The following is a 25,262-nucleotide window of genomic DNA, read 5'->3' on the forward strand; positions in this document are numbered from 1 at the left end:
GACACTTCTCTTTGGATACTTACCATATGTTTTTACAATATATATTATACCATGTTCCTGTTTTCTCAGTGCATATTTTTATATGTGGGGGTTAACTAGAGCAAAATGAACAGATTAAATTATATTTCAGTCATAGTCTGGCTTAATTTTCACTTGAATTCATTTCAAACTAAATGTTTCATCCCCATTCATCTTTATGTATTCAACTGTATCCCATGGATGTTTGCCATTTAAACACCTGGTAGTTTTCCCCTCCTGGCAGATTCTTGGACTTGTCCTAGCTTTTCTAGTGCTTTGGTAGAATTAAGGACATTATTTTTCTCAAAGGTGAGGAGGGTCTGGGGGGAACCTTAATGTAACTTATTTCCTTGCCAAAGATGTGTTATGGGTTTGAGAGGTAAATTTCATAGCTACAACTCTCCCTCCAGGGTTCCATACTTGTTATGAATGTAAATCTTCACAGTACATTTGTGAGGGTTTAGAAGGTAGAAACAGCATAGAGTCATTGCCAAAAAGCACCAATAAATAGCAGTGCTTTCAATGTCCATCTATTAACTAAGAAGTTCAGAAGACTCAAAAACATAATTGTAACACAAGATCAACACTGCATCTTTCATTGTGCATCCACTGGATGTGTAGTTTAACAAATAAAGAATTAAGAGTTTTTTTTTTTTTAATTTTTTTATTTTTTATAAACATATATTTTTATCCCCAGGGGTACAGGTCTGTGAATCACCAGGTTTACACACTTCACAGCACTCACCAAATCACATGCCCTCCCCCAAAAAAAAAAAAAAAAAAAAAGAATTAAGAGTTTTAATCATATTTTATTTCATCAAAATGTGACAGTGTCATGTTATTTTTGCCCTTCCCACCAATGCCCATTTCTATCTCCCCATGCTATACTTTAGCAAATTTGTTTTGTATGACTTTGTCTAATCTCTCAATAAATCCTACTGCAGTTTAAATGATGGATTAAGATCAACAATAATGGAACAATCCTGCCAGCCCTTTCTACTCCAGTGGTTGGCATGCCCTACATTGTAACAGGGCAGACTTCCCTATTAGAGATAGACTTGACCTCAATATAGATTAGTTCTTTCTGGGTAACGATTTCACACCAAACAGAGAAAGACAAGAGCAAATTACAACAGATTCTTCAAATAGTTCCTGCAACCACAAATGTAGTATGTTTGGAGTGGGAAGCATTGTTAATGATGCATACATTTTCCCAACCACAAGCAGACATTGATCAAAACCAGTCAGTAGCAGTGTGTGTATGTGTGTGTATATGCTAGGTATAAAATTCAATATTGAAATAATTATTAAGTATGGAAAAATGTCCTAATTAAAAAAATATACACTTGGGAAGTCAAGGTCAGACTCTGCTATCTGTCTTTTCTGTGTGTAGAGAACTAGTCTGAAAAAGAGAATACCACTTTGCAAAGCACTAAAAGTGAGTCAGAACTGTTTTCACAGTAACATGAAATCAAGTTAATTCAGTGACATAAGGAAAGATCTATCAAACTTTGGCTTGGTAAATGTATATAATAAATATTCAGTGTCAATTTAATCTAAAGAAAAAATTATTTGGCAAAATACAAACACCTATTTGAATTACTGTTACTCTTTCCATTTCCCCTTTTAATTGATTTTTAGGATATATTTTTATCTCTCTCTAGGAGCATATGCCTAGATCACAGTTCTCTAACAGAAAATATGCTATCAAAAATATCATAAATATTTGTTATATATGTTTGCTATATGTATGGCAAATATATGTATCTTCATATATATTCATGCATATGAATAGTTCAGTGATTTCCTAGTTGTAAGGTATAAATTCATGTTCCACTAAAATTTGACCCAAATTTAATTTTAAATATATCTAAATTTTGTATATTTAAAAACAGAATAATTAAAAGTTATACACAAAGTAATGCATGCCAAAATTACATGTGTCTCTGGGTGAGTATCCTTTAACTATTTTAACTTGAGTTAACAAAACTATCCATTAAAAAACAAAAGCAAAAAACAAACAAAACCAGAGAGTCTTGTCATACTCAATCTGAGTTACGTGATATTTTAAGTCAGTTTATTTAAGTAAATCTTGGGATTTATAATTATGCAATTTTATTTATAAATGGGTTCTACCTTTATAATAAGTTTGACAAGTTTTTTTTTTCTGTTCCTCACTATTTTGCATAGTATTCAGCAGAAAAACATATTTTCCACATTACTCTGAAAATTTTTTTTCTCTGTATGAAGAAGAGAATAATGTCAATAGAGCCTATTAGATGGGGATGCTTTTATCTCTTTTGTTGGGTTTTGTTGCCTTTCGTTTGCTGAGCTAGAGATAAGCAACTTAATAAAGTCCACTAAGTAGGAGAAGAATCATTCATAATTTTAAATAAGCTGTCACAATAGGGATCTGGCACTCTAAGATACAACTGAACTTTCTCAAGCTTCTTCCCATAATTAGATCCATTTTTGTTTGTACAAATATACAATTCTGTAAATATTTTGTGATTCTATAAAAAAAATCCTGAAAATACTCCTGTTTTCCTTCTCTTTGCCTTATAAATTATATTATTATATAACCTTAAATAAAAGATCATGATAGTCCAATTTCTGTGAGGAAGACTTTAAGGTCACATTAAGCATGCAATGGCTTTGTTTGGAGAAAACTTCAAGAAGAAAATGAAATGAACAGAATAATAAAATAAAATAAAATAAAATAAAATAAAATAAAATAAAAAAAGAATATAAAAAAGGAGCCATGGAGTATTGGGACAATTGTCACACCACAGTGTCGGTCTAACCTTGAATGAAGAGAAGGAAGGAGAGATGTTTTAAATGTTCTAGTCTCTTGAAAGGTGTGGCAAGGTCATCAAGGAGTTTTGATCTACTCAAGATCTACTCAGCCATCTGGGGTGTATTAAGTTTTCCAAGAACAAGCTTGCTATAATATCCCTGACATGCTCAGTCACTAGCTTGGAGCCCATAAGAAATGTAGATTCTGTTCAACATGTTAATGAGTTTCTGTTCAATGCAGCAAGCAGCTGGAGCCTTTCTCCATCATATTACTTTAGGTGAAAGCCTGGAGGCAAATTGTCGTCTTTGCTATAGGATTGGATTGTTCTGGAAAATACCCTTGAGCCTTGCTCTCTTATGTGACAAAATCAGATCAACCTTTTAGAGAAAGAATAAAAATCCACAAGATGGAAGAAATTCCACAGCATGGTAGAGCACATACAATTTTTTAAAATGAAATAAACCACAAGATAAGTGGTAAGGTGGTGCTCAGCACAGCACGGGAGTCATCCTAGTCTCATTCACCCTCTCTTCCTTTCCAGTGTGGGAGGACAGCAGGGGGCTCCAAAAGCACAAGGAAATTAACTGAAATTTCATTTCATTTTGAAGCATGGGGTCACTAACATGTTTGATCTGATCAAGTATCAGTGTTATTCTTCAGGAAGAAGAAGAAAATAAAAGGCTAAAACTAAATGCTTCCTGATTAAATTTTACTCATCATATATAAATATCATCTTTCTTTTGGAGTTGGAAAATACTGTTTTGAAATCCAGCCTTTACACTTCTGAAATGATGTTTTAAATAAATGTCTTTCGGCATTTTGTTGTTAAGAGGAGCAGCAAACTTCACGGTGGGTGCAGTATGTATTATTAAAATCAAGATAAGTTAACTCAATTAAACTCTATTACAAAAATACTTAATACTGTTGAATAATGCAGAGCCCTAGAAAAGCATCCTTTGATATTTCCTTATAATATTTGCCTTCCTGTTTTAAAGAAACAATAACATGAAGCTACCAGCCCATGAGAATTTGATCTTCAGTACTTTAATGTAATTAGTTCCTAATTCCCCTTCTAGTTTCTCTGGATCTGCTTAAGTTTTGAAACCAATTCAAAGCAATGTTTTAATTATTACAACATGTAACTTAATGGGAGTTCTTTAGTATCTCAGTGCAAACACCTAACAAATCCCTTTTACCCTCATCTTTCTGATGCCTGTATTTAATTTTCAACTTTCCACAAACCAGGCATGCATTTGCCACAGAGCAATGAAGTAAGGTAATCACTGTTGCACATTAACACACATCCTGGGCCTGCCATTTTATGTCTTGGGAGAAAGAAATAAAAGCTTCCTACATAGATCTTGGAGGTGGCAAGCACTAGCTATCCACTGAGGATATTTGATCTACTTCTCCAGCATAATCCCATGCCTTCATTCCACGTGATATTTTATTTTATTTTATTTGGTCATCATGAGAAAATTCAGCACTTAGAGCTTAAGTGTTTTACAAACAGAGAACCAGATCCTGTGATTCTGTCCGATGAGCAAGCTGTCTTTTATGTCTGGTTCAGGTACTTTCCAAGGTATCATGATTATTTTGGGTCGTGAGGGTGTGAGGAATTACAGCTACATGTTAACTGGTAAGGTAGAAACAGAAAAGAAAGAGTTTCTCTTTATGGACACATAAAGTCATTTGCAAACAAAGGAAGACTTAATTCATTTTTATCCCTCCATAACTAGTCTCTTGTTAGGCTATATTCAGTCTTTTGTTTTCTCCTTTAAAAGAAAAATTATGAGTACAAATGTATCTGGGTACAAGATTTGTCCTGAGGGGTAACTCAGTTATTTGAAATTGGCAATCTGATTATCATGGTCTTTGGAAGCCAATGTTTTGTTTTGTTTTATTATAGGGATTTCTTTTTCATCATTGCTAGAAAAAAAAGTTTTCTAAGAGAGCTAGATTAAAATATATGTTTCAGTACAACCTGCATCTCTAGTGAATCCAGTCTTATGTTAACATTAGTTGATCAACATTTTCTAAACCCCAATTCCCAAAGATATAACTTACATGCCTGTCTGCTTATTTTTTTAATGAAGGAAGTAGGTAAAATACATGCATTTGAAATTACTAAAAGAAGAATACAAATTACAGTTGAGAAAAAGACTAACTAAACCATGTCCATATTTGCACATAGACGAAAGCATATAAGGAAGGTCCTGAGCTCAATTGTAAAGTAGGTAACATGTGCCCTCAAAGCCCTTCATCTGAGCCACCCAGGTATATTATTGTTACAACTCTTGGTTATGATTTCTGCCTTCTCCTGTACCTAGTCCTACATATGATGTTTTCTACTTTCTCATAGCTTTTAAAGAATGAAAAGAGACTACTTCAAAATAAGGTATGACTCTTGTTGGTAATTAGTGAGACATATCTTGGAGGTATTAAATTGACAACCTCTGGAGAGAGGTATTAAACTCAAAGCAAAGATGTAACCATCATAAAATTCCAGGACTAGCCCTAACCAGCACTTAGTCTCCTGGGAAAATAAAAGGAGATACACATTTGCAAAGCACTTTCAATGAGCCAAAGAGCATGCTAGACATTTAATCATTCAATTATCGCTGAAGTTTCAGAAAGTAGATCTCATGTTTTGTATACAGAAAGTGAAACTTTCACTTGTATGAGAGAAGGTCGACTTAAATTGTCAATAAAATCTTCCAAATCACTGCACTTTTTTTTTAAAAATATTTTTATTTATTTATTTGACATAGAGCAAGCACAAACAGGAGAAACATCAGAGGGAGAAGGCAAAGGGTCCTCACTGAGCAGGGAGCCCAATGTAGGGCTCGATCCCAGGACCCTGAGATCATGACCTGAGCGGCAGGCAGACGCTTAACTGATTGAGCCAGTCAGGTGCCCCGTAAACTACTGCACATTTTTACTTGACTCATCTTTAAATCCATCATGTACTGAAAGAGTAACATGCAATTTCTGGTCCTGCACCATAAATTGTTACCTGAAACCACATAAAGACCTACTCTGTTTTGTATATTTTTTCTCCATTTTCATCTAATTCCTCCTTTCTTTTCCGAAACTGCTCCAATTATGTTCTCTTTCCATTCACTTTTACTTAGGTCAGAAACTTTTAATTTGGCATACAAAAAACCCCTGAAATCTCTGTATACATTTGTGGAAGTGGGGAATAAGTTCTAATTGTTCATTAGATCCTCAAAGGAATTCTTGATAAATAGGTTACATACCTCTGTGCAGAAGCATTCCTTCATCCAACGTGGCACTATGAGACTTAACTGTTCTTTAGAACTACTGCGTCTTTTATTCTGACTCACACAAACTGTGGAAGTCCAGTAAAACTCTAGGGCTAGATTTTGTTACATATTTTTAAGTCCTCTGCCTATGGAAAAAATGCTCCAAGTGTTAGCTGCTTTGATAGAGCTCTAAAATGGCATCCCAAGATGTCCATTCTCAATCAAACCCTACTCTGCGTAATTTCTGTAAAGAAATTTTGCAGATATAGTTCAAGTCCCAAATCAACTGACTTTATGATACAGAGAAGAGATTATTTGAGTGAGATGGATGTAATCATATGAGCCCTACAAAAGCAGATATTTCTCCATCTGGTAGTAAAAGGGAACCAGAGATAGTTGAAAAATAAGAAGTAATGATGTAAAAGAAATTCTTTGTTGTTGAGATGGTGAAGATCACATGGCACGGTCCTGTGAGTGGCTTGTAGGAGCTGAGAGTGCTCCTTGGTTGATAGCCAGCAAAATAGTGGGGATCATAGACTATTACCACAGAGAATCAAATTCTGTCAACAACCAGAGGGGGCTTAAAGATATATTTTTCCTTAGCCAGGACTCCAGTCAGTTGGCTGACACCTTGATTTCTAGTTTATAAGATGCTTAGTGGAAGACCCAGTTAAAAATCTGCTGGAATTCTGACCCAAGGAATCTGTGAGATTTTTTTTTTTTTTTTTTTTCATTTCAAGCCACTACATTTGTGGTATTATTGTGACACAACAATTGAAATCTCAGCCGTTTGGTAATAGACTTTGTCTTTATCTACCTATCTATTTATCTGTCTACCATCCATTATCATCTATCTATCTACTATCTATTTATTTTTACAGAATCATGTTATCTACATACCTAAATTTAACAAATTCAAAACTGCTGATATTTTAATGATTTCTCATTCCAGCAGGAAGTGTTCTCTCAGCCAAAAATAAAAGGAGATAAGAGAAAGAAAGACAAATTATTAAGGTATCAGTTGTCATTTCCTACATAAAACCTAGCTCAAACAGAAAAAAAAAAAAAAAAGCTCATCTCATTATCCTAAAGAATGAACAAGGATGTTTAAATTTATAGGAAAGAAATAACCACTATAATTTCACTATTTGTTTGTTAAGCAACCTCTATCTAGTATTTGTTTTGATGTTTTAAATTGAGTTGTCTGTGCTTACATTCCCTTTAAGTAAATTTGTTCTGAATCAAATCAATTGAATAGGCCCATGTTTAAATAACTATAAGAATAAATTTGGTTGTTTCTTATAAATACAGATTTCTAAGCACTTTCAAAGGAAAATTATGAGTCAGTTTTCTGGGGGGTAAATTCGAGTAATTTGTATTCTTTCACACCATTCTGAGTGGTTTTATGGCCACAAATGTTTGAGAAACTAAGCCTTACGATAATTGCAAACTTATTGGAAAAATCTGACCTGGTTATCTGTAACACATGGCATTAAAAGGAAAAAGTATGTCCATGCCTAGAGGAAGTTCCCATCTAGCTGTGAGGAGAATATTGAAGCATTAAAGTATATGTAAATATACCATGCCACATATGGTAAATTAAGAACATAGCCAATGGAAATGAGCATTGGAATCCATTGGTGAAAGCCTTCACCACAGACCATTGTGGTCAGAGAAGATCTACTTTGTTCAACGAACCATAAACCAGATTGTTTCTAAAGCATGAAACCAAGAAATTCTGAAGTGCATTCACCAAAACAACAGTTCCAGATAGTTTCCAGATATCACAGAGCATAATTGCAAAAAAATGGAGATTGCTTTTTGTATGTTCTTTTTGCACTTTGCATTCTTTGAGTATTTTGTGCCTTACAATCCTTCTTTTCCAACTTTTTGGGGCATTCAACAATCCTTCTCAAAAACTTGCTATCAGGAAACAACTTGCCTAGTATTCTTAAATTTTCTTTCATTTTCCTTTATTGTTTTCCTTTTCATTTTACTTCACCATTTAAAACCACCTGTTAATTCAGACAAAATTTGAAGAACTAGTCATACATATAGAGATAGTCTAATATTTTGGGAGTGAATATTAAAAGGATTTTTTTCACATCTATAAATAATTTCACAGAAAAGCATTTATATAAACCTGCCAAGTTTAATGTCATTTCACTAATAGGCTCTAGCTCTTGACTTGACTATCTTTAGAGCTCCTGCACATTATATCAATCAATTGATAAATATTTATTATAAAATTATCAATAATTAACTTATGTCAGGTACCTAGGATAATACAGAAAAAAAAATTTATTCCTATCAAGATAAATCTCCAGTTGTTTACTTTGTGTTTAGTTTCACAAAAAGCACCATCTATAATGTATTTTGATGCTTAAAACTCTTTAGTTTTTTTGCATCACTGTTGATGTTCAGTGATAAAAAGGTGTACTTGTTTATGCATTTAAAGATGTGTATTGTTAAGAACAGATGCCACAGAAGGACTCTAGGAAAAATTTCCCTAAACTATCTGGGCGAGGCTTGACCATTTCCACTTTGTAACAATCAGTGTGTATTTCTACTTTTGTTTTACAGATGAAGAAAATTAGGTTCAAAAGGCTAAGTAATTTTCTCTAAATCACAATGCTAATATTTGAGAGAATTAAAGGTCAAATAAAATCAGTCTCATGTAGAAATCCATGCTTTTTTCTATACCACAATAACTCTGGGATAGAGTCAAAACCTTGGCTGTAAGTGCAAGAATACATAGCACAAACCTAAATAAAAAATGCTGCTGAGCAAGCACACATGATGTATAACTCATATTACTTTATACACACACACACACATGCGCACACACACACACAGACAAAAATGCACATGTAAACTCTTTAGATAGGAAGATATTTCAGGGCAATGGGAGCTGGTGTCATTCTAAATTGGGTTTTTGTAGTTACATAGTACTCTTTTGACAGTATTCAGTCAGAAACATAAAGCTGTCTGAATTGTCCAAAGGCACTCCCGCACAATAAACCGAATACCAGTGAACACCTTTAACCTTTCTTATCAGTAGAACTAAATTTTATTTTTAACAGTGCCCACCAGGGGGTGCTGGCACATTGACACTGGACTGTAGAAACATTGGTTGTCCTGTCAGGTCAAATAAAATACTAGCAATTAACCCCCGTTGCAAGAATCTATTCCTGTAGATAGTTTTAGAGAATAGAAGCTATTCACACATATTGGTTCAGAACTACAGTCTTAATTTTTTTTTTTTTTTTTTAGAATTGCAAACCAACTGGAGTTTTGTAGTTTTTTTTCCAAATATTTTATTTATTTATCTGTTGGAGAGGACAAGCAGACAGAGCAGGAGGGGGAGAGAGAGGGAGAGGGAGAAGGAGAAGCAAGCTCCAACCAAGGAGGAAGCCCAACATGGGGCTAGCTTCCAGGACCCTGGGACTGAGGTTTTTGTATTTTAATCATATTTTTTGTAAAAGTACCTGGGCTCTAAAAGGGGATTTGGATGAAACAACTTTGACCAAATAAATAAATAAATAAATAAATAAGAAAGAAAGAAAGAAAGAAATGCTTTTTAGCAAGAGGGGTTTTTAATATGGACATCGTTTATATCTACTCAGCTATTAAATATCTCAAAGAGTCATGTGTTAAATTACCTATATAAAATACATACATACAGGTCCATGAGTGGCTCAGTTAGTTAAGGGGCTGCCTTTGGCTTGGTCATGATCCCACAGTCCCAGGAACAGACCCCTTATTAGGATTCCTGATCGGCAGGGACTCTGCTTCTCCCTTTTCCTCTGTCCCTTCCCCTGCTCATTCTCTCTCACTTTCTTTCTCTCAAATAAATAAAATATTTTAAAAAATGAATACATAAAAACCAAAAGATATTTGGAAACTGGATTCTCTTGTTCCTTGGTGATTTACAAGGTAAAAATACAGAAATTAATTTTAATGAAAGAAAATACTAAACAGAATATGAAATACTATTTTATGCCATTTCCTGATAACTAATATATAATTGAATCATTTCTATCAAAAAAAAAAAAAAGTCAACTCTGTAAAATACTTGTTCAACAAGTTGTTGGGTATTTTGTATGCAAAACAATTTCAAAATGAACTGAATTTTATTGGGAGGAGATACATTCAGCTGGTGGTGTAAGTTGGACACAGATTTAGATCAGCAATAGAAATAATCTACTGCCTCTCTTCATCAAAGATGCTTTACCTAGTGGAATTCAAATCATTCACCCAGGAGGAAAATCTATATTCTTCCTCCATCTGTGGATAAAAGCTATTTGGCTATAATGTCTCTTACTTCATTCATCTCCAGCTCGGTTCAGTTGATTTGGGGCTAAGGACACTCCAAAGCTGTGCCCTTGAATCTAACAACAGTCTTCCCAAACAGAGGAGAAATATTCTTCGTTACAAAGTCCTTGAATAATCATGCTCTCCTTCTAAATAGTTGTCCTTCAATGAAAATGTGTGAGAAATGACAGAACCACTATCATTTCAGAACATCATTAAGCTCCTAAGAGGGAAAATGAGGAGGAATTTATAGAAGGATGTTGTTTTGTACCATAATGTCAGACTCAAGTAGGTATAGGATTGTCTCCCAATGTGTATGGAATTAAATTATATTAAATTCCTCTCTGGATATTTCATTCATCAACTTAATCTCAATTCTCCTCAAGCCTTCCTATACATCCAGCTTACCCTGCCACTTTTGATCCAAAGGTGTATTAACCTTTTTATCATTAGTCTTATTACCTTCATTTATTCACAATTGTCTCTTTCAAGTTTAAGGAGATCCTCAACATTTTAATAATCAAGCATTTAATGAGGACATTTGCATTCACTCAATTCAGATCCTCCAAAATTTCATAGACTTTAATCACATCATTTACCCTTCATTTTTCCAAATGAGTCCTATGAAATATTTAGCCCTATTCTCATATGCAAATTCCCTGATTCTATTGATGTTGTAATCAATCAACAAATATTTATCAGGTGACTGCTTTGCCAGTAACAGTACACCAGGAGTTTCAGGGCATAGATGAAATGATTCTGCTTCCTAGGCTTTCTCTGCCTCACTCCTTCCCAGCTCCAAAGGTTTTTGGTGCAAGCTCCATCCAGTCATTGAACCAAACACAACGAAGACTGGCGTTGGATTATTGAATCTGTTCCTCAACAGTAGGTGGAATTTAAAATCAACCTACTGTCTCATATTCAGTATGGCAGGGATAATTGCCAACTCTGACTTGGTTTTTTCATTCATCTGTCAACAGTATTAGTATCTTCCTTCCTTTCATCCCTCCTTTCTTCTTTCCTTCCTTCCTTCTTTCCTTCTGTTTCAAGTTCTTATTTAAATTCTAGTTAGTTAACATATAGTGTAATATTGGTTTCCAGAGTAAAATTTAGTCATTTCTCAGTTACATATAACACTCAGTGTCCACTTTTTACTTCTTAAAATCTGCACTTTTTTCCCACATGATTACCAAAAGTCCACATTCTGGTTTTTCCCTTACTTACGTCCTAATCTTCTTTCTTTTACTATTTTCCTCCTACTTTGCCTCTAAATATCAGAAAGCTTAGAGGATTGAGACAAATCTTTTATCTTTACCATACACCCATCCGTGAATAAACTCAGAAAGAGAGCTCTGGAAACAGGAAGCTTCGATTTACCTGACCCCAAAAATCACTCCTGCCTAGAGGTTTCTGCTCCATGTACCTGATGTGGCCCTGTTAATTCTGGGGCACACAATATATTGTGCTTTATGTTGGGGACTATTTTTTGATCATCCTTTTCAGGAAAGTGACCTTGAAGGGTTCCTGGGTGGCTCAGTCAGTTAAACATCTGACTTTGGCTCAGGTCATGATCTCAGGGTCTTGGGATCCAGCCCTGCACTGGGCTCTCTGCCCTGCAGGAAGTCTGCTTCACCCTGTTCTTCTTCCTCTGCTCCTTCCCTGCTCATGGTCTCTCTCTCAAATAAAATCTTTAAAAATAAATGAAGAAATGTGGTTGTATTTATATTTTTATCCTATATCAACCCACTAGATTTAAATTGACAATAGGTAAAAGGTAGATGAGAGGTAGATACACACACGCACACGCACATATGATACATATATATGTATGTCATTTTAATGTACATGAGAGTACATATAATAAAAACTCTTAACCAAACAACAGAAATCTTAAAAAGAGATCTAAGTTTTATATTGGGTAGACCTTCAAGCTGATTAATGTTACCAAATTCCCATTTCTGAGACTCATCACAAATATCCATATTGGCAAGAAGTATACCTCACTCAGAACTTCAAGGTTTTAGAAATTGAAAAATAGTTTCTCCTCATAAAAAATGCTGAGGAACTTCTGGAAAAAGTCTAAAGTGCAATGCTATGGAAAATGCAAGTGATACAGAATCTGAAATCCTATATTTGAAACCTCATTTTGATGCTTACAGCTTAACCTTGGACAAATTATTTGCTTGCTCAGATGGAAAGTTAACAATAAGGTAGATTCAAATTCACTTCATTATTTACATGTTATGTGACTTGGATAAGTTATTTTTCTTCTCTGAACTTTGTTTCCTTTGAGCATAAAAATATGAGTACAAAAACTTAAATACAGGACTATTATGAAAATGGAATAACATTTTATAGTTTTATGTGTGATGTCTCTCACATACTGTGATATATATATATATACGCACATAATATATATTAGTTTTTTTTTTTTATTTCCTCAGTTTCTGAATTAGATTCACTGGGATTCTAATGAAAGCAGCTATTCATTAAATCCTCAGTGGTTGTGGATGAGATAATTCATATTGCAGAATTTGCCGAATTCAAGTGCTAGTTTTTTCATGGAAATACTCACAATCACTACAATTAGTACTAGAACAACCCTTATAGTATAAATAAGGATAGAGTTGAAAAAAAAAATTATTTAACTAGGAATAAGGAAATTTAAGTTGTAGGCATACTTAGCTATTCACTTATTATCAAATGCTCAGGCATAACATTATATGGAGAGATCCATTCATCTTTCCTGGCACTCAGTTTCTTCATTATTATATTTACATAGATAAAACCGTATTTATATCATTACAGGCCATAATTATAGCCCATAAATTTTCTTTGAATTCTAACATATGATAATTATCAGTAAGATATTTGCTATGACTGACATTTGACAACAGTCAATGGCCAACGGTCACTGAGAGACCTTCCTGAACATGACAACTTCCCCAAAAGAGGTATGTTCAGTCTCTGCTCACTCAGTTTCTAACTGTCCTCATTTGATGCTAATTAACACCCAACCCAGAAACTACCAGGCCCAAGCAAAAGGCTTCTAGAGAGTTTTTCTGGCCAGTTGACTTCTTTTCTTCTGAGTCCTAGTTTAAAATTCTTCCTTCTTGACTTCTGTGTTTTTGAAGTTTAAAGACCATTTCATGTTTTATTGTACACAGAAAAAAAAAAAATCAGTGACTCTACATCTTGCTGATATGATAATCTTTTACAATTTGCTAAATGCTAACTTCCCATTTTTCTCATGTATATTTGAAATGCCCTGGGATATTGGATTATAAGGAAAGTCATGCAATTATAATGCAGCAAGAATACCTGCCTTTACAGTTACCAGGAATGCAAGTTAATGCCATCTTGTGAGATGATCTAGCATAGTTTTTGTCAGCACTTCCCCCCAAATCCCAATATTTAGTCATTTATAACATCAACAAACAGGACTTCAGAGGGAATAACACCATCTGTTGTTGTTAGGAGTGACATTGTCCAAGGTTAGGCCAGACATACGGAAACCCTTTCATCTTCAGTATTTCTAGCTTTTCTCTGTTTACCAGGAACTTGCCTAGTTGAGTTGATGAAAAGTACGCCAAGATCAATTTGGATTAAATCCAAACTAGTGAAAACGTTGTGAATCCGCTGAGGGAAGTACTGATGTACCAACTCTTGCTCTCTTTTGTCTCTACTGTGATAATATCATGTATGTACCTAAGAATTTATCATTGTATCTTGGAACACTGAAAAAATAAAATAAAATAAAATAAAATAAAATAAAATAAAATAAAAATACTTCATTATTTTAATTCTAAATCCTATAAAAGTCTTATCTACCCTAAAAAAAAAACTCATGCAGTTACAGTCTCTTTATTCATTTTCTGAAGTAACTAACCCCTAAGAAGACAGTCAACAATTCAGAAACTGGGACAAAGTCAAAGAAACCAAATTGCAAATGTGGGAAAAAACATCTATCCTGTGTATAAAGAAGAAAGGGAGTAGAAATGATGTAACCATAGAGTTGGATCAATACATTGAATAGAAAAGAAGCCATGAAAATAGTAAGGCACAAATATTACGCTAGCCTGAAGTATCATTTTACAATCTTGTAAGATAGTACTATCAGAAAGAGTTAAATCAACTTACCAGGATACAAACATAAACTATGACTATGCATTGCTGTTTCTACTAATAACATTGTGTATATCTCAGGACACCCTTAAAAGTTCATTAATTTTCACATTTTTTCCACCAAATTTTGGAAAGTTACTGTAATGATCTGCATAACTACAATGAACAAATATTTAAATGGATTTAAAATGTAAAATCCCCAGTTGGAAATCTATACCAGTAACTCTGTTCTGAGCCCTGAAATTATAGATTCTTGTCACTCTATGCCTTCTTCCCTTTTCTCTTCATCTTTAGTTTTTATTTCCTCTTTCCATGGTTCTGCCCTCCACACTTATTAGTCCTCCCACACATTTTGAAATCTTTTTTATATGATTGTTCCTCAGACGTGTCAGCAGCATCTAATAACAACTAACGTCAAGGCTAAAGGTGTGATTAATTCCTGTACTAATAAGCCAAAGGTGAACTTTTTAAAAGAAAGTCCACTCATTGTTTGGAGAATCCTAGCATAAAATTTAGTATCTGGTGCCTTAAAATTTACAAAATGCTCTTATGCACACAATGTCATCTAATCTTTGCCACAACCCACTGAGAAAAATTGAAATAAAAGTGACTTGATAACGTCATACAATTAAGACATTTGACAAGTTTTAAATAAAAACAGATTTAGAAATTTGAGTTTAAATACCATATATTTTTTTTAAACCAAAGTACACTAAACTTATGCTGCAAGCTGTAAGCACTATCCTTTCTATATTGTAAACATTTTCTTCAACAATAAAACATTATTCATTTAACATTAGAAAATGTTTTCATTGGGGCAGGGGGAGTAAATACTCATCCTAAATTAATTAAGAGAATTATTGCAAATGAAAATGTAAGATATTTATTTAGTAGGAGATCAGTAAGTGTATCTTGTGATAATGTTTGCCTTCAAGAACAACAACTTTACCTTAACCATAGCTCTAAGATGAGATCCACTAGAAAATTTTATATAATAGTAAACACTGTTTTGTTTTGTTATATTGTTAATATTGGTGATTTCAACATTAACTCCTGTTTTCTTTTGACATTGACAAGGAGTAGTTTGGACTTAAGTGCGTGATTTTGGTCATTTTGATAGAATTGGTAAAAACCATTTCAGTCCTTTTGATAGAATTGGTAAAAAGAAGTCAAATAACTTTTTTAAAATGACACACATTTAATTATTAAAAATTATACAGACACAAACACACAGATATATATTTCAGTTCCCATTTCTTCCCATCAATTCTTCCCTTAGTGAATATTCATCTCTTCTTTACATCTTACAGAGTTTATTTATGCCTATATATGAAATTTTGACCATATTCTCCTAAAATGGCAAAATGCTTATTTTGTACTTTCCTTTCTCACTTATCAGTCAAGATAACTGTACATTTCATATTAGTGTAGAGAGAACTTCTCATTCTTTATAGCTGTCTAATATTCCATTACATAGATATGTTAGAAGTTATTTAATTGAATCATTATTAAAAGTTTTTTTTTTTTTTTTTTCAGGGGAAAGCACGAATGCAGTCCCCCACTACCACAAATTATGCAGTCGAGTTTCCCACATTTGGGGAAATCGCAGGGGTCAGCACATCCGGAGTGCAATGGATAAGCCTCGCCCTGGGAAAACCACCTTCGTGATCATGGTATCTCCCCTGCCAGGTAAGTATTAAAAGATATTTTTTAAAATCTTTTGCTCTTACAAACAAGATTATGATGGCTACCGCTGTAAAAAGATTGCTTATCTAGGTGAATAAATCTGTATGACAAATTCTTGTAAGTGAAGTTTGCTGGGTCTAGTATATGCATTTGTAAATATGAAAGATATTGATACATTACACTAAATGGGAGCCGTACAAATTAATGCACTCCATAGTAATACAAGAGAATCTTTATTTCTTCATAACTTCACTAACAAAATTGATTGTTAAATTCTTTTTTTAAGAATTTTTTAAAAATAATTTTATTTATTTATTTGACAGATATCACAAGAAGGCAGAGAGGCAGGCAGAGAAAGAGGGGGAAGCAGTCTCCTCGATGAGCAGAGAGCCTGATGCGGAGCTGGGTCTCAGGACCCTGAGATGATGACCTGAGCCAAAGGCAGAGGCTAAACCCACTGAGCCACCCAGGTGCCCCTGATTGTTAAATTGTTGAACTTTTGCCTGTCTGATGTGGAAATGTTCTCAATGTTGTTTTTATTTCCATTTCTCTCTCTTGGTCTTTCTTGTAAAATGAGAGAACCTAATGATATTTAAATATGGCTAAAAGTCTTTTGTCTTTTGTCTTTCAATTTTTCTCTTTAGGAGGTAGTCTTTTTCTCAACAATTTCTAAATACTCTTTATATTAGGGAGTTTTTAATGAATTGCAAATATTATTTCCCTTTCTTGTTGTTCTTTTATTACGTATACTTTAACTTTTTTGTCATGTATAAAATATTTCATTTTTTTTTAAAGATTTTATTTATTTTTTTGACAGAGAACACACGTAGGCAAAGGCAGGCAGAGAGAGAGAGAGAGGGAGGCAGGCTCCCTGCTGAGCAGGGAGCCAGATGTGGGGCTTGATCCCAGGACCCTGGATCATGACCTGAGCCGAAGGCAGAGACTTCAACCCACTGAGCCATCCAGGCGCCCCTGAAATATTTCATTTTATGTAGAAAAATTATCAGTCCTATCTTTCACGACTGAGTTTTGAGAACTAAAGAACTTTCCATTTGTAAAGCTAATAAATTATTTTGCATATTCTTTTTCTGACACATGTATGATTTCATTTATACATTTAAATTCTGATCCTTTTGGAAACTTACCCTGTACATTGCGAGGTATGAATCTAACTTCATTACTTTTCCACATGGCTACCAGATAAGTACAGCATTAAATATTATTGAGTTCTGCCTTTCATCAATGATTCCAGAGTTCTCCTTTTTTTTTTTTTTCAGAGTTCTCCTTTTTAATATTCCATATTGTCCAATATAATTGAATGTTAGGCTTTCTTTCTGTGTTCAACTGTTCTATTAACATGGAAAAGAAAACATTGTTTTAATAATTAAAATTTTTCATGTGCTTTTTTTTTTTAAAGATTTTATTTATTTATTTGACAGACAGAGATCACAAGTAGGCAGAGAGGCAGGCAGGGTCGGGGGGAGCAGGGTCCCTGCTGAGTAGAGAGCCCTACGCTAAGCTGGATCCCAGGACCCTGGGATCATGACCTGAACTAAGGCAGAGGCTTAATCCACTGAGCCACCCAGGCGCCCCTTTTCATATGTTTTAATATTATACTGGACACAGGGCATCATCAAACTGTCTGGCAATTCATTAGTTTACATCTCAATTTGATAATCTTTTTTTATTTTAAAAGAGTTTTAGATTTATGAATTCTTTGGAAAGTACAAAAAAGTAAGTACAGAAAGTTCCTGTATGACCTCTAACCAATTGTCACTGTTATTCATATCTCATATTACTGTGAAACATTTGTCAAATTTAATTATCTATTATTATTATTACTAAAGTCTTTACTTTATTCAGATTTCCTCAGTTTTTCCTATTACCCTGTTTTTATTTTCCAGGATCCCACCTAGTATATCATATTATAATTATTAGTCATGTCTCCTTAATTTCCTCTTGGTGGTGAGCATTTCATATGCTTTTCTTATTTTTGATGACCTTGACAGTTTTGAGGGTATTTTAGTACATCTCTCAATTAGGATTAGTCTAACGTTTTTCTGATGATTAGACTGTAGTAATATATTTTGTGGAGGAAGAACACAGAGATAAAGTGCAATTCTCATCACATTGTATTAAGAATACATACTATCAGCATAATTAATCACTGTTTATTTTAACCTTGATCACCCTGCTTGAGGCAGTATTTTTGAGGTTTTCCTCCTGTTAAGTTATTCCTTTTATATTCCCCTTTAATACTATAATTTTTGGAAGGAAGCACTGTGGGCTGCCCAAATTTAAAGAGTAGGGAGTCATGCTCTTCTGTGAGAAACAAATGTATTGAGTAGAGTATGGCGCTATGTATAGTTCCTTTTGCCATTAGACTTACAGATTCCATTTCTCAATTTAGTATGTAATTCCCCAGCTCTTTCAGCGAAATTCTTTCATGAAACTTGAAGTACATTTAGAATCTTCATCACATTCTATATTCAATCAATAAACTATCCCCACCTCCTAAATACATTCATTTTAATTTGCACACCTTAACATTTACTCTATTTTGTAAAGTTTTGTTTTAATTTGCACACCTTAACATTTACTCTATTTTGTAAAGTTTACTCTAATTTGTGAAATACAAATTCTTAATATTTTGTATTCATCACTATAGTGTCACAGAGAATTGTTTCATTCCATTATAATAGCCCCTCTAAAACCTTCCCTTCCAACCCATCGAACCCTCAGCAAAACTCTACATTATGGGCTTTTCCAGAAGATCATGTAATTGGGATTATACAGTTTAAAGCTTTTTCAGACTGATTTCTTTCACTTAGCAATATGCATTTAAAATCCATCTGCATCCTTTTATGGCTTGATAGCCCATTTCTTTTTATTGCTGAATAATACTCCATTATATGGATGTTTCACAGTTAGTTTATCCATTCACCTATTGAAGGACATCATGGTTCCTTCCAGTTTTTGGTAATAATGAATAAAGCTCCTATAAACATTCACGTATAGATTTTTCTGTGGAAATATGTTTTCAAATCAGTTGGGTACATCAGAGAAGCATGACTGATATCTCATATAGTGAGATGGTATTTAGCTTTATAAGAAATTGCTGTACAATTTCAATTTCTACCAAAAATGAGTGAGAGTTTCCTGTTAACTTATTTCATGTCTTTTCCAAGCAGTTTATATTGTCCTTTTTTTTCATATTTTAGTTATTTTAATAGGTATGTAATTGTATCTCACTGTTGTTTTGATTTGCAAATCCTTAATGTCAGTTGATATTGAACATAACTTATATACTTATATGTATTAGCATATCTACTTTGATAAAGTATCCATTCAGATTTTGTGGTTCCATTTTTAATTGAGTGGCTTATTTTCATAATGTTGAGTTTTTAGGATTATTCTTATACTTTAATTACAATTTCTTTATGAGCTATGTATTAGAGTCTGTGATATGTCTTTTCATTCTCTTAACAAAAACTTATATAGCAGGTATTCAACTTCTAATTAAATTTATCTTTTTTTTCTTTCATGGATAGTACCATTGATGTATTTAAAAACTCATTATCAAACACGAGGTCATTTAAAATTTCTTCTCATGTTTTTTTCTAGAAATTCTACAGTTTGCATTTGCATTTTAGATCTATGGTCCATTGTGAGTAAATTTTTGTGAATGATATAAAAAATGGATGTAATATAAATTCATTTTATGAATTTATTTTTGAATATGCATATCCTGTTGTTCTAACAATATGTAATATCCGTTTTCCACCACATTGCCATTACTCCTTTGTCAAACATCAGTTGATTATTGCTGTGCCTATTTCTGGACTCTCCATTCTGTCATATTGATCCATCCATTTCTCTCTTCACCAGCACCATTATATCTCAATTACTGTAGCTTTATAAAAAGATTTGAAATTTGCTAGTGTACGTCCTTAAACTTTGTTCTTCGTCTTCAGTATAGTAGATTAGATATTCTTGGTTTTTGATCTTCAAATACACTTTGGAATGTGTTTGTGCCACAAAATAACTTGCTGGGTTTTCATTGGGATTTTGTAGAATCTATATAAAAAGTTGTGTTGAGAAAAATTGGCATCTTAACAATTATTAAGTATCACAATCTATTAACATGGATTATCTATTTATTTAAATCATTTAATTTTATTTTTCATCAGTGTTTTGTAGTTTTCCATGTATAGAGCCTGTATATATATTTGTTAGGCTTATACCTAAATATTTTTAAAGATTTTATTTATTTATTTATTTATTTATTTTTATTTTTTTTTTTTAATTTTTTATTTTTTATAACATATATTTTTTATAAACATATATTTTTATCCCCAGGTCTGTGAATCACCAGGTTTACACACTTCACAGCACTCACCAAATCACATACCCTCCCCAATGTCCATAATCCCACCCCCTTCTCCCCAACCCCCTCCCCCCGGCAACCCTCAGTTTGTTTTGTGAGATTAAGAGTCACTTATGGTTTGTCTCCCTCCCAATCCCATCTTGTTTCATTTATTCTTCTACCCACTTAAGCCTCCATGTTGCATCACCACTTCCTCATATCAGGGAGATCATATGATAGTTGTCTTTCTCTGCTTGACTTATTTCGCTAAGCATGATACAATCAAAACCACAATGAGATATCACCTCACACCAGTCAGAATGGCTATTTATTTATTTATTTATTTGAGAGAGAGTGAGAGAGAGAGTACAAGCAGAGGGAAGCTGACTCTCTGCTGAGCAGGGATTCCTTACTCAAGTCTGGATCCCAGGACCCAGAAATCATGACCTGAGCCAAAGGCAGCTGTTTAACCAACTGAGCCACCCGGGGCCCCCAGGTTTATACCTAAGTATTTAATTCTTTAGGTGCTAAAATTTGTTCTTTAGGTACCAGTTGTTCACTGTTGGTAGAGAATCTCTAGTCACTTATCTCCAGTATTTACTTTTTTATTGAATCTTTGATTTTTTTTTTACAGAGATATTGGTTTCATCTTGATAAAAAGAGATATATTATTTTTTTTAATTCCAGATTGTGTTGTTGTTGTTTTGCATTATCTAGACCTTTGTTAGAGTTTCAAATAGGAGTGGTGAGAGGGGACATCCCTATCTTTTTCCCAGTCTTAGAGAAGTGCCTGGTCTCTAAAGTTTAAGTCTAAAGTGAGCTATAAATTTTAATAAAAGTTTATTGCTAAATTGAGGAAGTTCCCCTTCATTCTTAATTTGTTGAGAGTTTTTAATCATGAAAAATTTGTAATTTTTTAATATGTTTTTCCACATTGATATGATCATATGGATTTTCTTGATGTATTCTATTAATTGAATTTTAAATGTTGAACCAGCCTTGAATATGTGGAATAAACCCCAGTTGGCAACCATCTATTGTTTTTGTTCTACATTGTTAAATTCAATTTGCCGATATTTTGTGAAGGGATTTTAAATCAATATTCATAAGGAATGTTGTTCCATAGTTTTCTTATCTTGCAATTTTCTTAGGTGGATATATTGTATCAGGTAATACAAATTGAGGTAAATAATCTAGTTTGAGGTTTTATGTAAATCTGGGCAGGAGTTGGGCTTTGTAGTTATAAATATCAGAGACTTTAAATTCCTCTACTACCTTTGTTGTTGTCTTTCCTCTTGAATTTGAGCTCTACTGCTATGGACTGGATTGTTTCTGCTGAGATTCATATGCTGTCTGACCTAATGTGACTTTATTTAGAGTAAGGAATTAAGATTAAATGAGGTCATTAAGGATGGAGCCTCATCTAACAGGACTACTGTCTTTATAAGAAAAGAAATGGGAGACCTCAGACCGAAATAGAGGAAGAAATAAAGGAAATAAAGGAGACCTTTATTTCTGTTATGTAAGTACACAGCAAGAAGATAGCCATCCAAAGCCAGGAAGTAAGTTACCAGGAACCAATTGGCCATCACCTTTATTTTGGACTACCCAGTCTCCAGAACTGTGAGAAAACAAATTTATTTAAGCCACCTAATCAGATATAATACACTACTATACTGCAGACTAGATGGCATAGTGGTAAGACATGGTGGAGGGGAAGCATTCTGTAATCTTATGATATAATCCCAGTCTTAATAGACCTTGGTCTCTGATCTACTACTTCCATGAGTGTTTTTCTTGTATAATGTCTCCCCTTCCCCTTTGGCAGACTGGAGATTAATGGGCATGGAAGAGAAGAATGTCCTTTGCCCATGGCTCTTGAACAGAGTTCTGACAAGTTATTTTCTCCTATAGTATAGGCCTTTGTTGTGGAGAAAGTTTTGGATATATTTCAAATTTTTTGCTCTTCCCTTTTCCCTGCCAGCAACAAGGAAACATCTGAGGGGATGTTTTCAGATTGTGCCCATGAGAACCTGGTGGGAATTTAGGAAGAAAAGTTTATGATAGTATAGGGGTTCTTCTAAGACAGTAACCATGAGAAATTTCTCTCTCTCCACATTCAACTTCTAGAAATTCATCAAAATTACCATTTGAGTTTTCCCACCAGTTTTTGGCCCCAGAAGTTTCTGCCCAAAGTTAAGCAGATTTCAGCTGTGACTCTGTGGATCGATGAGGCTGTTCAGATTTCTAATAGAAAGTGTTTGATTTTCATTTTGGACAGTTGTTTTTTTTTGTTTTCTTTTCTTTTTATAAGAACAGCAATGACAGTTTCCAAATTCTACAGAATTCCAGTCTTTTAATTTTTCTATTTGAGGTTCAGAACTGTTTTTTCCAAATAACAGGCAAAAATAGTGTTTTTAATTGTGTTCCATTATACTTACAAAGTACAATGACATTTTTATGATTTTGTTTTTTTTTAAATAAAAATGTAATATATCTTTCCATTTATTCAAGCTTTTTTCTTTTTTTTTCTTGTTCTTTCTTCTTCAGTAAAGTCTTTGTAAAAAAAAAAAAAAATTCTTCCATATTAAGTTTATTTCCAGATGTTTACTTTTTAATAATTATTTATTTCTGTTATAAATGGATTTATTATATCACTCTACTAGCTTTTTAAAATATATTCAATTTGTTTCTATATGGTAATTTTATGGCCTGCTACTCAGTTAATTATCTTACCATACAATTATATCATTTGTAAATAGAGATAGTTTTACCTATTTTTTTTCAATGTTTATACTTTATTTTTTCTTTTTCCTGTCTAATATATGTGCCACCAATGTTTAATACTAGTGGTCAGCTTGGTCATCCATTTCTTGTTTCTGACTCTAGTGGGATTTGATCAAGTTTGTTCTACATTAAGCATGTTCTTGGTTTTGTGCTTGAAGTAGGAATGTTTTTTTCATGTTAATAAATATCCATCTATTCTTATTTAAAAACTGATTATTTTTAAATTAATAATGATTATTGCATTTTGTCCTTTGCCATTTTATTGTCCTAATGTTGATATATGCTAGTATTCCTGGGATAAGCCACATTAGTCAAGTATTTTTATTTTCCTGTTCAACAGGATTTTCCCACTACTTTTCTTTATGATTTTTTCTACTAGTGATAAGTGAAAATTATTCTAATTTTTGTATGCTAAATGCTGGAATCAATGTTATACTTGCCTCATACATAGAGTTTGGAGGTTTTCCTTCTTTTTTCTATGTTCTGAAATAGTTTAAATAACATGAGAATCATCTTCTGTTTAAATGTTTGATAAAAATTTCTTGTAAAAGATTTGGCTGTGGTAGTATTTGCTTAAGACTAGATCTTTAATAATACCTGTTGAAATACATTTCTAGGCCCAAGATGGAGTCACCTCTGCATGGGGTGTCACATTAGCAAAATAAAACCTTAATAAGCTTTGTATCCCTGTAAACATTCTGCTTAACAGAAACAGTATATTCAGTCAGCTAACTCTGGCCTTGTCACCCCAAACAAGTTTGACAGTGTGACCTCAGCCAATCACACGTTTTCTATGTTTTGCTTCCTTGTTCTTTATTGTTTATTTTATTAAAACTTCTTGCCTTCCATCCACTTTACAGTTCTACAAAAGGAAACTATTCACTTCATGAAGTGTTAAATAAAATTTGCATCATATAAATTCTTTCTCTTTAATTATTTTTTAACACACTCTCCACGACCAATTTAGAAGTTTTGTTTTTTAGACTTTTAATCTCTTATGAGGTCAAATTTGGTAATGTATAGCTTCCTAAAATCAACTTTTTGTTTTTCTTTTTACATTACTCAGTACTCTTAATCTCCTTACCTTATCCTTTTGAACCATTTTTCCAAGTTTATTTGCATTGTTCAATGTAGCCTTCTTTTAACTTTTATGGTTATTATTATTTTTTTAAATCTGGGGATAGTCCACACACAATGTTACATTAGCTTCTAGTGTACAATGTAGTGATTTAACATCTGTATACATTATGCTTGGCTCACCACAATTGTAGCTATCATCTGTCACCATACAATGCTATTATAATAACACTGGCTATATTCCGAACACTGTAACTTTCATCCCATGACTTATTCATTCCATAAGTAGAAGCCTTTATCTCTCCCATCCCTCCACCTTTCTCCCATCCTTACAACCCCCCTTTTCTCTGGCAATTATCAGTTTTGATATTTATGAATAGATCAATGCCATATACTACATCAATGAAATGAAGGATGAAAGTAATATGATCATGTTAGTAGATGCAGAAAAAGCATTTGGCAAAGTTCAACATTCAATCATGATAGAAACTCTCATAAAAGGGGTCTAAAGGAAACATACCTCAACATAATAAAAGCAATAAATGAGAAAAACAAAACTAACTTTATACTCAATAGTGAAAAACTGAGAACTTTGCCTCTAAGATGAGGAACAAGACAAAGATGTTCACTCTTACCTATTTATTCCACATAGTGCTGGAAAACCTAGTCTTAGCAATCAGACAAGAAAAAGAAATAAAGTCATCCATATTGGTAGGAAAGAAGTTAAACTGTCACTATTTGCAGATGACATGACACTGTATATAGAAAACCCCACAGACTCAACTAAAAAACCATTAGAAGTAATAAATAACATCACCAACCATCA

General features: G+C 33.3%; 1 non-coding gene across 1 annotated transcript; it reads right to left on the reverse strand.

The window, feature by feature from the left end:
- Positions 1 to 16,053: 16,053 nt before the first annotated feature.
- On the reverse strand, positions 16,054 to 16,217 carry LOC131837685 (U1 spliceosomal RNA). The gene has a single exon (XR_009356280.1). It is a non-coding gene; the product is annotated as a U1 spliceosomal RNA (small nuclear RNA).
- Between the last annotated feature and the right edge of the window lie 9,045 nt (positions 16,218 to 25,262).

The sequence above is a fragment of the Mustela lutreola genome, chromosome 7 (assembly GCF_030435805.1).
Source record: "Mustela lutreola isolate mMusLut2 chromosome 7, mMusLut2.pri, whole genome shotgun sequence".
Lineage (NCBI taxonomy): Eukaryota > Metazoa > Chordata > Mammalia > Carnivora > Mustelidae > Mustela > Mustela lutreola.